The sequence below is a fragment of the Dreissena polymorpha genome, chromosome 1, assembly GCF_020536995.1.
Source record: "Dreissena polymorpha isolate Duluth1 chromosome 1, UMN_Dpol_1.0, whole genome shotgun sequence".
Lineage (NCBI taxonomy): Eukaryota > Metazoa > Mollusca > Bivalvia > Myida > Dreissenidae > Dreissena > Dreissena polymorpha.
This window is the reverse complement of record NC_068355.1, coordinates 1,720,418-1,733,710: the sequence shown is the minus strand read 5'-3', so window position 1 is coordinate 1,733,710 and position 13,293 is coordinate 1,720,418. Positions and strand designations below refer to the sequence as shown.

The 13,293-nt window shown below is 34.4% G+C and overlaps 3 long non-coding RNA genes across 3 annotated transcripts; 2 read left to right on the top strand and 1 right to left on the bottom strand.

Annotated features, from left to right (window-relative positions):
• Nucleotides 1-2,446: 2,446 nt before the first annotated feature.
• LOC127868623 (uncharacterized) lies at nt 2,447-4,737 on the top strand. The gene is made up of 3 exons (XR_008044204.1): nt 2,447-2,988; nt 4,040-4,140; nt 4,513-4,737. It is a non-coding gene; the product is annotated as an uncharacterized LOC127868623 (long non-coding RNA).
• A 691-nt stretch (nt 4,738-5,428) lies between these two features.
• LOC127868604 (uncharacterized) lies at nt 5,429-8,571 on the top strand. Its single transcript, XR_008044198.1, has 3 exons — nt 5,429-5,516; nt 6,325-6,471; nt 7,007-8,571. It is a non-coding gene; the product is annotated as an uncharacterized LOC127868604 (long non-coding RNA).
• A 426-nt stretch (nt 8,572-8,997) lies between these two features.
• Nucleotides 8,998-12,502, bottom strand: LOC127868594 (uncharacterized). Its single transcript, XR_008044190.1, has 3 exons — nt 12,416-12,502; nt 10,106-10,243; nt 8,998-9,552 (listed from the first exon to the last, which is right to left on the bottom strand). It is a non-coding gene; the product is annotated as an uncharacterized LOC127868594 (long non-coding RNA).
• Nucleotides 12,503-13,293: the final 791 nt, after the last annotated feature.

Sequence of the window (13,293 nt, the reverse complement as noted above, 5' to 3'; positions counted from 1 at the left end):
ATCAGAAAAGACAAATAACAACCTTCATAATTCAGCAGGTATGAGTTCTACAACGGGTAATCAAATAAAACTGTGACTTGTGATCATTTTTAGAACATTGTGGAAACAACATGTACATGTATCTTTAATTAATACTATATTCTATCTGTACGCAAAACAGCAGTACTAAATGACTTAGCCTGATCACTTTCAGAGTGCTCAATATCCATAAGATGGAATTTTTTAAAATTTTTAACTGATGACCAATCAGCAGTTTTTAATGTCCGACAATCTACAACCTTTCATGGACTTGGCAGAAACAGAGGCTCCTGTAAATGGATGAGCCTTATAAGTGTTTGTATCACCACCTGCAATATCGAACACATATTTTAGCCATCTGGCAATGGTACTGGTGGACACAGCCTTAAAATTTGAATAAGAAACAAACAATTGTCTAGATTTTCTTAAATCCTTTGTTTTAGACAGAAAACATTTCAAAGCCCTAACAGAACAGAGTCTAGGATCTTCAAAAGCCCTCAAAATTAAAATATGATCATTACCTGGCTTTGAATGCTTTAACTTATCACCACAATAAACCCATTAAATATGCCTAGCGTCTAGAAAAAAGGCATTGGCAAACAGCGTAGACCCAGATGAGACGCTGCATAATGCGGCGTCTCATCAGGGTCTGCGCTGTTTGCTTAAAGGAATTTCTGTAAGAAATATTATAAATATAAAAATAAATATACTAGATCCCTAATTTCGGAAATAAATTGATCCAATTTAGATGGATGGGAGGGTCCACCAGGCATACATGGGTTAAACAAGACCCTATCGGACATTTTTACAGACAACTTATCAAGAGGCATCCATGTAGAAATCAAATTTAGAACTTTACTGACATCCCAAGTAAAATTATATCTTGGTTTTGGTGGAAAAGTGTTGTATAATCCCTTCATAAACCTAATAATAATCATACTAGAACCATTAAACATGGGATCAAGAAGCTTCAAAGTTTCCATAAACACAGATGTATGTGTCTTATTACACTGTAGGATTTGTTCATGTTCTTCAAATAAAACAAATATTTTAAAATTAGTTCTTGAGTTGGACAAATGGAATCTCAATATTGGATGTTACACCACAAAGTCCATTTCTTCCAAGCTGATGAAGACTGCTTTCTTGTGCCTGATCGCCAGCTGTTGAGGATGCCTTCCGCAATCTGCAGTGAAATGCCTCTATCAGCAAGGGATTTCCAGACACAACTGTTCCAATCAACTGCAACTTTTATCCCATTGGATGGTGTGTGTTGTTGTGTGGGAGCTTCAAAATACCCTTGTGACGTGGTAATCTGACAGGCAAAGAAATCATACATTGTAGTAAGAATGGAAACCAAATTTGGTTTGTCCAGAGACCCGTCTGTAGATCTGCCATAGTCATTAGCACTTTTCTATGGAATTCCATAGAAAATATTATAGAATTCTACGGAAATCGATGGAAATCCATGGAATTTGATGGAATTCCATCCACTTGCCAATTTTCCATCTGAAGCTGTTATGGAATTCCACGGAATCTCGACTAAAATTCCATGCATTTCCACGGAATGTATGGAAAACACCATGGAAAGTTGGACTTAGCCATTTTTTTCAACGGAAATCGTTATGGAAAATAACTTATACATTTTCTTGGATGGAAATCAATGGAAAATAACTTAGAAAATTTTCGCTGGTTGTCTGAAATGTATTTGTAGTTTAATACATGTATGAATTTATTTGCGTCATGTATTTTGTATTTAAAAGAAAATGCAATAAAGATAATTACAAAATTTGTTCTAGAAATTGGAACAGTTCTGGAACTGTTCCATATTTGTGTTCTAAAACGTATGTTCTGGAATTGTTCCAAAACAGTTTTTTTAGAATAAATCCAGAACATTTGTGGAAAATGGCTTAGGACTGAAACTGTTCCAATAATTTCAAGAACCTTTTTAGAACATTTCAAGGACAAAATATGGTAAAAAATTTCTTAAAATGTTTTAAAATGTAGTTCTAGAACACATCTAGAACGCTTTAAGAACCAGTAAGTTCTACAAAAGTTCTTATGGGGAATAAGAACACATATAGAACACCTTACACTTACAAATAGTCAAATAGACTTCATAGTAGCGACAGCAGCAGCAGCAGTAGTAGAAGTAGTTGTAGATGTAGTAGCTGTATTAGTAGTAGTAGTTGTTGTTGTTGTAGTAGGTGTTGTTGTTGTAGTAATTGATGTAGTAGCAGTAGTGTTTTTTATATCAGTAGAGGTTGTGGTGGTAGTAGTAGTAGTAGAAGTAGTAGCATTAACAGTTTCTGTAGCAATAGTAGTAGCAATAGAAGTAGCAGTAGTAGCAGTTGTTGCTGTAGTAGCAGTTGTTGCTGCTGCTGTTGCTGCTGTTGTTGTTGCTGCTGTTGTTTTTGCTGCTGTTGCTGCTGTTATTGTTGCTGTTGTTGTTGGTGGTGGTGTTGTTGATGCTGTAGTAATTAAAGTAGTAGTTCTGCAGAAGTAGGAGTAGTTGTTACTTTCAAAGCAATTTCTACAAGTTTAAATTCCTTAACCCTGTCCAAGTGGTATACACACTGTTTTTTCTCAATATCAAACTCAGCCAGTCCAGGTTGTCAAATAACAATCTATCTGATAAGCCAAGCATGTGTTATACATCAGATGTTGGGTATGTTTACTGCAAATCTATTGGTTATAAGATATAACAGCCTTTTCTAATTGGCTGAATTCAAATACAGAAAGTTTACCTGTTAGATTGAAACATGAAACATGGTGGACAATGTACTGGTTTAACTTGTTAAAATAAAGTTAAAGACATTTAACAAACAGAAGAGTTCATTAGTTTTTCCATTAAAAACACTTTCTTAAAATACTTATGTATTTATATCATTTGGAAAGTGACACGAAATATTGCTAAAGAGTGATGCATACAGTGTTTGAGCAGTCTGTCTAGGAATAGAACAACAACTGAAGGTTTGTGATTTTTATTATTTCTAAATATTCCTTTAAATTTAATCTTCTTATGACATTATTGTAGACCTTTTTATGTGATATTTGAGGTTTTAGTATGGCAAATATTAGTTTAAAAGCAGCTGTCACCCAAATTTTCACTTAGTGGAGTTTGCAGGTTGAAAAAGGAAGTAATAAGACCTATGTGGAGAAATTAATAACGTTGAATGTAGTATTGGAATTTTATCATGCAAGGTTATGGAACTGCAGGCTAAGGAAGTTTTTTACTGTGCATGTTGAGTACTCAATGCTCATTAATGGTGTTAATGTTTATTATTATCCCCCGCCATAGGCGGAGGGATATTGTTTTTGGCATTGTCTGTCCATCCTTCCATCCTTCCGTCTGTCCGTCTTTCCATCCGTCCGTAGCCATATCTTGGAAGTGCTTTGGCAGATTTCACTGAAACTTGGTATGAGTATGTATATGGATATGAGGATGATGCATGCCAAATGGCATTGTACACCATTAGTTAATAACAGAGTTATGGCCCTTTGTATCTTGAAAAAATCCTTTTTGTGTGTCCAAGGCCATATCCTGGAAGTGCTTTGGCGGATTTCATTGAAACCTGGTTCGAGTATATATATGGATAAGAGGATGATGCACGCCAAATGGAATTGTACACCATCTGTTAAAAACAGGGTTATGGCCCTTTGTATCTTTAAAAAATGCGTGTTTGAGTGTCAAATATAATACTTATGTGTCCAGAAGCATGTTGGCGGGGGATATCAATTCAACGTATTTGCTTGTAAATAAAAAATTAAACCAATGGAATTGGTTTTTAGGTATTTGAGTGTGCATTTTCATACCAATAGAATTACACATCATTCTAATTATAGCAATAATAAATTTGTACTAATCATACCAACAAATTAAGTTATGCTTTGTGCTTTGCGATGTATTCACTTCGTTTTTAGTTCTCTTTTGAAAGACCATTTAACAACTTAATATTTAAAACAATTCATGAATTACGTTCCCTATACATTTTCATTATGTGCTTTAATTACCATTGACCAGTTGATGGAAGATACTGCAGAGTTTGGCAGGGAAATAATCCAACAGCAAAGCGGCTCTTTAAGCGCATTTACCTAGAGGACTTACAGGGCCACAAATTCATGGTAAATATTGTCATGCCCTGGGCTAGATAAGTTATTTAATGTTAACCACCTGAAAGTATTTTGTCTTTTTGGAATTCAATATATTGGTCTAAGTCAGTTACACTTTTCTGGATCCTGGGATAACTTTAAAAGTTCTAAGTATTTTTTCATGAAACTTGAAACATGAACAGATAACAATAAGGACATTTTGCACGTCATTTCATGTTGTTTATAATGCAAGAATTCTGGTTGCTATGGCAACAAATATATTTAACAAACTTAAAATAGTGAAGTTTAACAGGTAGGGGACCATATTGCTTTGCAATCTCTTGTTATAGTTTGAATGTAAATAACTCTTTGCTTTAGACATTTTTATGATTTTTTATTCTGTAGAGCACATGTGAGCAGTATACAATGTACCTCATACCAAAAAGGACCCGGAGGCAGTGACTGGTGTTCAATATTCTCAGAAGAAAAGGAAAATGGCAGTGGAAGACTTGGACAAACATTTTTAAAAACTAGCCTCTGTGTTAAGCCTGGCAGTCTGTGGCTGGTGACATGTTTTATTTTGGTTACTTCTTGTATAAAAAAGACCAGTTATTTATTTTGTGAATTGTATTTTGTGTTTGTTTTTTGTCTTAATATATTTGTTGTTGTTTTTTAATTTAGGAAATTAAAACTTGGATAATTGAATTAAGTCCGTGTTCAACAGTACTGAGCATAGTATAATAAATAACAAATTTACAACAGTTGTTAATTTGTTATGTATTATTATTAACTATGCTCAGTACTTGAATACTGGCTGTCTGCATGGGAATTTGTTTTCTAGAAAGTTGGTTTCAGACTTAAATATTAGAAGTTAACCTTCGGAACTTTTCTAGAATTGTACTGGAACACATCAACTAGAACTGAACTTCTGTTATCATACTGAACGTGTTCTAGAATTAATAAGGAACAGTTGTTGAACTTTAAAATTTATGAGAAAAAACTCTAGAACAATTGTGCGTGATGTGTGTGTGCATGTAATTGTGTGTGTTTATGAACATATGTGAGAAAGGAAGTATACTTGTCATAAGAGAAATGTAAAATTCTACTTCTATGTTTTATATTGTGCCTTTTATAAGTTGTTCTTTTCTCACCTGTATATGCGTGCATGTTTATGGATGTGTTTTTGAATGTGTGCATGCATGCCTGTGGTTAAGAGAGTTGGTACTTTATGAAAATGTAAAACCACTCATTTTTGAATATGTACTGTGACTGCATGTGTGTGGTTAATGATTGATGCCAGATCTTGTTCTTGTTTAACTTCTATGATCACCGGGGATGAACAACTTTTGTCACGTGACCGCAAAAGTCAACGCCGGTTGCAGAAACAGATTGTAATCTTGTACATTAAGGTAAGTTTTGTTGTTTTTTCATATAATCAAAATTTCAGTTTTTAACAAGTGATAGCCTATGACACAGTATACTAAATAAACTTTTATTTGAAATGATTCCATTGCCTTTACTGTTTCCACTTTCCGAGAACACTTCGACACAAAATTCTGAAATGCATTGCAAACGCTGTTTGTTTATGTGGTGTTGATGATTTTCTTTCAACAATATTGGTTTAACGACTGAATTAGTATGATTTTACACTTCATTTTAATATATTTAATAAGATTCATGACAAAAATAGCGGTGCAAATTGAAAAATATCTTATTTTTTTGTTTTGTTTTGTTTTGCAAACGCAGGTTGGTATTTCTTGAGCAATAGGAAATGGCAAACGCAGGTTGCGAGAATATTCAAAGGATAATGAAACGCACACTGTACACATTTTTGAAAGTCTTCTAAAATATGATATGGTTACAAATACGAAAATATTAACTATTCAACACAATATATGACTACGGAACTTCAATTGAGGACATTTAAACAGAGCGGAAATATGCTTATCAACACATTAAGTACTGTTACAAGTATATTGAACCACAACGTGCGTTGCCTCCTTTAAGCGGACCTCGAATGACGCTAAACGCGCCAAAACTCACGAAAATCCCGTGCATTAGTAAACACGCATGTTTATTGAACTGTGACGAAAAGAATAGCAGATAGTGTGTCACATCCAATCACTTGCGTTTCATATCTCTTTTGGTGTAGTCTTTAAAACTTTATAAAAACATTTTAGAAATATATTTTAACAAAAAGTAATTCTTTCATTACAGAAACATGACGCTCGTGTGTGAAATCTGTGGAAAGACATTTAAATCGAAGTGGGGGTTAAAGCTTCATGATAAGCGCCACAGAGGGACTGGACGATTCGCCTGTTGTGGAAAAACATTTTACACAAAACAGGCGTTCAACAGACACAGGTTTGTATTTTTTTTGTTTTTAGTACAATGCTAGGTTCTGTCGGTTTAAAAATCAAGATACAATTCAACATAGGTCATTGCATTCTGAGCGAAAGTATGTTTTTATAACCTAGTTGCAAAGCACTATTTAAAATGTTTTGAATGGTGTTTTCGAAAAAAGCCGGCTTTAAAACACTTAACACATTATTACTAGTGTGGTGCATATTGGTGTGCTCATTATAGTATTTAGTTTTTAACGACCATAATTGTCCAGATAAATTTCAATGCAAATTGTCACTGAACAATTGGAATTTACACCGTATAAATCCAGAATGTACGCGTTCCGATACTTCACGTATGTAATTGGACCCTTAAACATATTATTTAATGCGTATTTTGGATTTTGAAATGCGTAAATACGCGTTAACGCGCCTTATCTGGAGCGCTTCTGACGACCATCATTTTGTTAAGTTCCACATTGTTATGGATAATATTCTGTGTGTATTTTTCTGTATTGAATAATAATTCAACAGTTCCATTTGTTTTTGTTATATAGATGCAGCATTCATGGTGTTGAAAAGCCGTTCCCCTGTGAACAATGCGGCAAAAAGTTTTCAACCAAAGATGACCTGAATCGTCACGTCCGGAGGGAGGTTGCTGCAAAGCAATTTACCTGCTCAATTTGCAATGCAACGCTCCGGGAGAAAATTGACCTTCAGGCCCACCTTGCCACCCACAATGGAGAGAAAAACTTTGCTTGTGATATGTGTGAAAAGAGGTACAGGCACCGCAGTAGTCTATCAAAGCACAGATCTGCAAAGCACCGGGCCTAGTCATCTGTTGCATGACGATGATAAGACCAAGAATTATTTTTAATTCTTACCAATGTGCCGTGGTTATTTTCTTAATTATTGAAAATACAGACTGTCATACAATAATATATAGTATTACGCGTGTTTTTGCGTCTTAAACATTGTGTTTCATATCGTTTATCTTGTGTTGTTTTGTTTGATATTCCTGTTTTTAATAAGATTATTGTTGTAATATTTATCATTCTAATTTAAAATGATTATGATAATGGTTGATCTCATACAAATTATTGTGTTCATTATTGCTCATCTGTGATTACTGTTGATCTCAGCCCATGAATTGTGATTTATATTGATTATCTGTGATTATTGTTGATCTTATCAAAATAATTGTAATTTATGTTGATTATCTGTGAATTTTTTATCTTAACCTATTAATAGTGATTTATATTATCTGTGATTATTGTTGATCTTATCAAAATCATTGTGATTTATGTTGATTATCTGTGATTATTGTTGATCTCAACCGATTAATTGTGATTTATATAACCAGTGATTATTGTTGATCTTTTCAAAATCATTGTAATTTATGTTGATTATCTGTGATTATTGTTGATCTTTTCGAAATCATTGTAATTTATGTTGATTATCTGTGATTATTGTTGATCTTTTCAAAATCATTGTAATCTATGTTGATTATCTGTGATTATTGTTGATCTTTTCAAAATCATTGTAATTAATGTTGATTATCTGTGATTATTGTTGATCTTTTCAAAATCATTGTAATTTATGTTGATTATCTGTGATTATTGTTGATCTCACCATATCCGCTGGAATATACATTTGAGCCGCGCTCTGTGAAAAGGGGGTTTAATGCATGTGCGTAAAGTGCAGTCCACATAGGCTAATCAGGGACGGCACTTTCCGCTTTTATGATATGTTTTGTTAAAAGAAAGTCTCTTCTGAGCAAAAATCGAGTTTATCGGAAAGGTTTGTCCCTAATTAGCCTGTACGGAATGCACAGGCTAATATGTGACGACACCTTACGCACATGCATTAAACCCCCTTTTCACAGAGCGAGACTCATTTGTAATCTGCGATTTTTGTTTATCTATTTCGAATCAATATGATTAAAATATATTTTTGGTGAGTTAGCTTTTTGTCTCATTGGAATCATTGTGCGAATTGTCAACAATTACATGTAAATCTGTAATTCCTTCTCAAGTTGCACATAGGCCAGTTTAATGTTTTGCGTATAAGCTATTATTGCGATACGGGATATTCTTTGCAGCAATAAAACAATTAATCTGCATATGTTTGGTTCGTTTTGTTGTTAAAGACACTGATCTTGTTTGCGTTCAACCGCTGGGTTTTTCAATGTTTTTCACAGTATAGTTAGACTTATCTCGGTGAAGTGTACTTTGTCATGGATGTAGTATGCCTTCAGCTTTATTTTAAGTATTATCTCCAACAATCATATTGTAAGATTGTCAGGATTCTCACGTTACACATAAAGACATTATATTGTATGACCAATATGAAGACACTAGTGATTTGCAAGGCGCCCATGTAAAGGTCAATAGTTATTATTATATTTAAAGTTTCGGATCAAAAGATAATGGTATACACCTAAAATGAATACTATGTCTTGCAGAATAAGAGGAATCGATTGTTTTATTTGCTTCATGATACCTCTCTCCTTATAGGTCCACATTATTTATCATTATGCAACTAAAAGAAAGATACCTTTTTTTTAATTAACAAGATACAAGATACATGGCATTTTTTAGAAACTGTAATTTTAAAACTTGAAACAAATAACAGCAAACAAAATAAAGTTAGATCCAATATGTCTGTTGTTGTTTCAAATCCCCCAAAAAGGTTGAATATACCGGTAGGCCTCGTTAAATGAAGCATCCCACAGCGTCAATATAGGCAGCATATTATACGGCCCCAATATTGGTAGCTCCTCAATGCATAAACATAGAAAGAGCAACACAAAATCAAATTCAGTAGCATTACACGGAATCAATATAGGTAACGTTGGTTAACGAATATCAAAAATGACAGCTGTCTTTTAAAGAACTACAAACTGTCGTATGATATTATGATTTCCTTTTACGGGTCAATGTCAATTCCCATTTTTGATGTTAGAAGCATTTTGCTGTCATTTCGTCTTGCCCTCTCCCATCGGACACCCAACGTTCCCTTCTGGAGAGCGTTTCTGCTTGTTGACACGGTGTCAAATTTTCGTTTAGGTTCCTTCCGTTTTGGAATGTCAAATTCGTGGTCCCTGAAACATGATATTTGTTATCGAAAACTATTTATTTTACAACATTTACCATCTTATTTACTGAGAGCGAGTTTTTCAGCTTGACATCATCCGAAGCAAAGACAATAAAATGTAATCACATTTTATGTCGAATCATGAATTATTAACAGTACTGAGTATCATTTTCAGGCAATTATGACCCCTGTACTCGTCGACGGTTCGAACCCGTGTCCTAGACTCTTAGTGAATACATGAAATTGATCTTCTTCAACTTGGCAATTAACCTTTTTGACGACAGATGCAAATTAATCCTGTTGAATATTACGTATTGATAAGTTTATATAACGAATTTCACATTTTAGGAAACATCTGCATTAGACACATATAATCCTCTTCATTACAATGCATTTTCTGAGCACGTGCCTCAGTGTACAAAGCATACCTTTAAAATAAAATAAATGTTGACTGTCTCCTGGCAATTAAATAATGATTCATTTTAAAAAGACTTTTGTTGTAGACATCTCTAAACCTAAAACATTTTTAAATAATTTTAAATCACAGGATCTTGGCTTACTTTAATCTTATTTTTCGAATGATGTCATTCTGCTGTTGCGTATTGCATCCGTCACTGTTGGTCGGCTGTGCAGTGCTGCTCTCAGTTGATCCAGTCAAGCCATACACATGGGAGCGACTAGTACGGTAAAAAAACTTCCTGAAATCATAAAATTTGATTTAGATTATTTTCTGAAAGCCAATGTGAACACAATCGGTTTGAATTATATCATACCTATATATTTTGGTATGCAATGTAAACGATATTCTTCAAATACCTGATTATTGATTGTAACAATTACCTACTTATTTGGTAAATTATTATATAGAATGGTGGTACGGTAGTCGAGTGGTAACACAATGGTCTACGAATTCAGTGGTAATATATAATCATATCGCCTGTCGACTGTCGCGTTTTCAAAAAATCAGGGGAGACAAAAAGGGGCTATTTTTACTGCATTCATAATCCGAATGTCAATTTCAAATGCTTCGATTGGTTTTATTGCTCGTTTGTGTTTTCTAATTGCATAACAGTGCTTTCGAAACATTGATTTGGCGTGTTATTATTCTGATTTTATTTTTGGTTTTACAAATGGGCAACATTATTTGTGTTTTCAATTTATTCATTAAGAGAAATAAGATAACATTGGTTGTTATATTTATCCTCATCTGATGATGCGGATGGAATTAAATTATGTTCATATATTGTAATAAGTAGGTATGTCTCTTTTTATCATGGTTAGGTTAAAACAAACAAGCAAGTAAGTTTATCTGGACGAAGCGGGTACAGATTTTTTATTCGAATGAGTGGTGTTGCTCTCAGTAATTTTAATCAGGCTGACAATATATGAATGTGCTAATTAATATTAAGAATGGGTTTTAATATTCTCAAACTTTTTAGACTCGGAAAATTGGGCGTCGCTCTGCGAAAAATGGGTTTAATGCATGTGTGTAAAGTGTTGTCTCAGATTAGCCTGTGTAGTCCGCACAGGCTTATCAGGGACGACTCGTGCCGCTTGTATGATTCTTTTCGTTTCAGAAGTCTCTTCTTAGAAGAACGCCCAGTTTAGACGGAAAGTGGCGTACCTGATTAGCCTGTGCGGACTGCAAATGCTAATATGGGACAACACTTAACGCACATGCTTTCAACCCCCTTTTCACAGAGCGAGGCTCAGTTCAATTTTGCTATTATATTAAATTTATACTGGTACGTTGCTAACGGAGACGCCGTGCTACAACCTGTAACTCGAGCCCATTGTCGTAAAGTGTCTCAACATTCAGGTGTTCAATACGTTTTCCCAAACACCGTATATTTTGTTTTTATTAACTTTCAACATTTTAGTAAAATGCTCGTGTGCCGAAAATATAGTATTATGAATTGCGGAACAGTAGCAACACTGTAGAGATGATTCTCACAGTTCTTCTATAAATTGTTCCCTCAATCTTCACAGCTGAGCAAAACATATGCATACAATTGTGTTCATTCAAATTGCATTCTTTAACTACCAAATCTTAATATTAAGATAATATTTAATATTAAATATATTTGGACAACTAACAAAACAGCATGAGAAAAATAACATTCCGACAAATTATTTTTCAATTCTTTTGAGATCTTCATTTTACAATACTCCGCTCCGAATCGCGATTTATTTTATGATGATAATGGCGATGAAGATGGAGATGATGATGATGAAGATGTTGATGATGATTTGATTTGAACAGTACATATCGAGTATCGCTTCGTGTGTCGTGTGTCGCGGTCTGAAATTAGACCGCGTTACACGAAATTCGGATAATATGGGCGATATTTGAATAATAAAATATCGCGCGTCGCCGCGACTGTCGCGCAAAATATCGTGTATCGCTTCGTGTGTCGTGTGTCGCCCTTGATGAAAGAAGGGCAAGAATATAGATGTCACTATCCGGATTCCGTAATCTTAACCAACCTGCGTTTGCCATAATCCAGCTTCAGCAAACTGCGTTTGCTCAACCAACCCGCGTTTGTAAATTTTTGAAATAGCAAGAACTGCCCAAATTAAATATAACAACAACAACTTATATCGCAAATACAATAAATCATCAAAAATTAAGCATCGTGTGCTCTCATTTTTCTAGAAATATGATTTATTCGTGAATGGAAAGTAAAAAAATATAAAATCAAACTGCGTTTGCATCGAAAATCTAAAGTTTGTGTCGAAGTGTTCTTAAAAACTGCAAAGCTTCGAAACAAGTGCAATGCGTCTTAATATGCGAAAAGGTATGAAGCATGTCATAAGCTTTGTATTGTCCAGAAATTTTAACATATTCTCTATAAAAAGATGAAAATTACCTGACGGAGCGGGATTCCTGATGTAATTCAACAACCTGCGTTGACTTTTGTGGTCACGTGACAAAAGTTGTTCATCCCCGGTGATGATGAAACCTTTAGTTACATTCACATTTGTTTTTCAAAATCAATAAACTGCCTTTGATCTATAATCTGTTTTTTTTTCTATTTTATTCCAGCTTTTTATTAAATTCCATAGCTTTTCACGGAATTCCACGGCATTCTATGGAATTCCACGGCATTCTATGGAATTCCACGGCATTCCATGGAATTCCACGGCGTTCCATGGAATTCCACGGCATTCTATGGAATTCCACGGCATTCTATGGAATTCCACGGCATTATATGGAATGCCACGGAATTCTATGGAATTCCACGGCATTTTATGGAATTCCATCCCATATCAAGTCCCCCTTCTGTTTTTTTTTCACTTTTCCATTGATTGCATGGAATCGGATGGAAAGTTAGTGCCAATACTCCACGGAATTCCATCTAACAATTTCCATAGAATTCCATATGATTCCACGGCAGATCTACAGACGGGGAGGACATACAATCAATGCCTGTTCAACATTATCTTCTCTTATTTTATTTGAAATAGCTCCCATAAGACAAAAGGGTAGGGAAATGTATGGAGTAAATTTGGTCCAATACAATGAAAATGCATGTGTTGCAAAAGCATTTGGATCTGGCATCCATGAAACATACACCTCTTATTGACAATTAAGCCTTGAGGCAAATAAATCACGATTTGGATGTACAAGTTGTGTGATCAGTCTAGAAAAAATGTTATTTTTAAGCATCCATTCAGTGCTATATGAAAAATCTCTGAGAAGAAATCTGCTTCTACATTATTCTTTCCTGGTATATGATATGCTGTT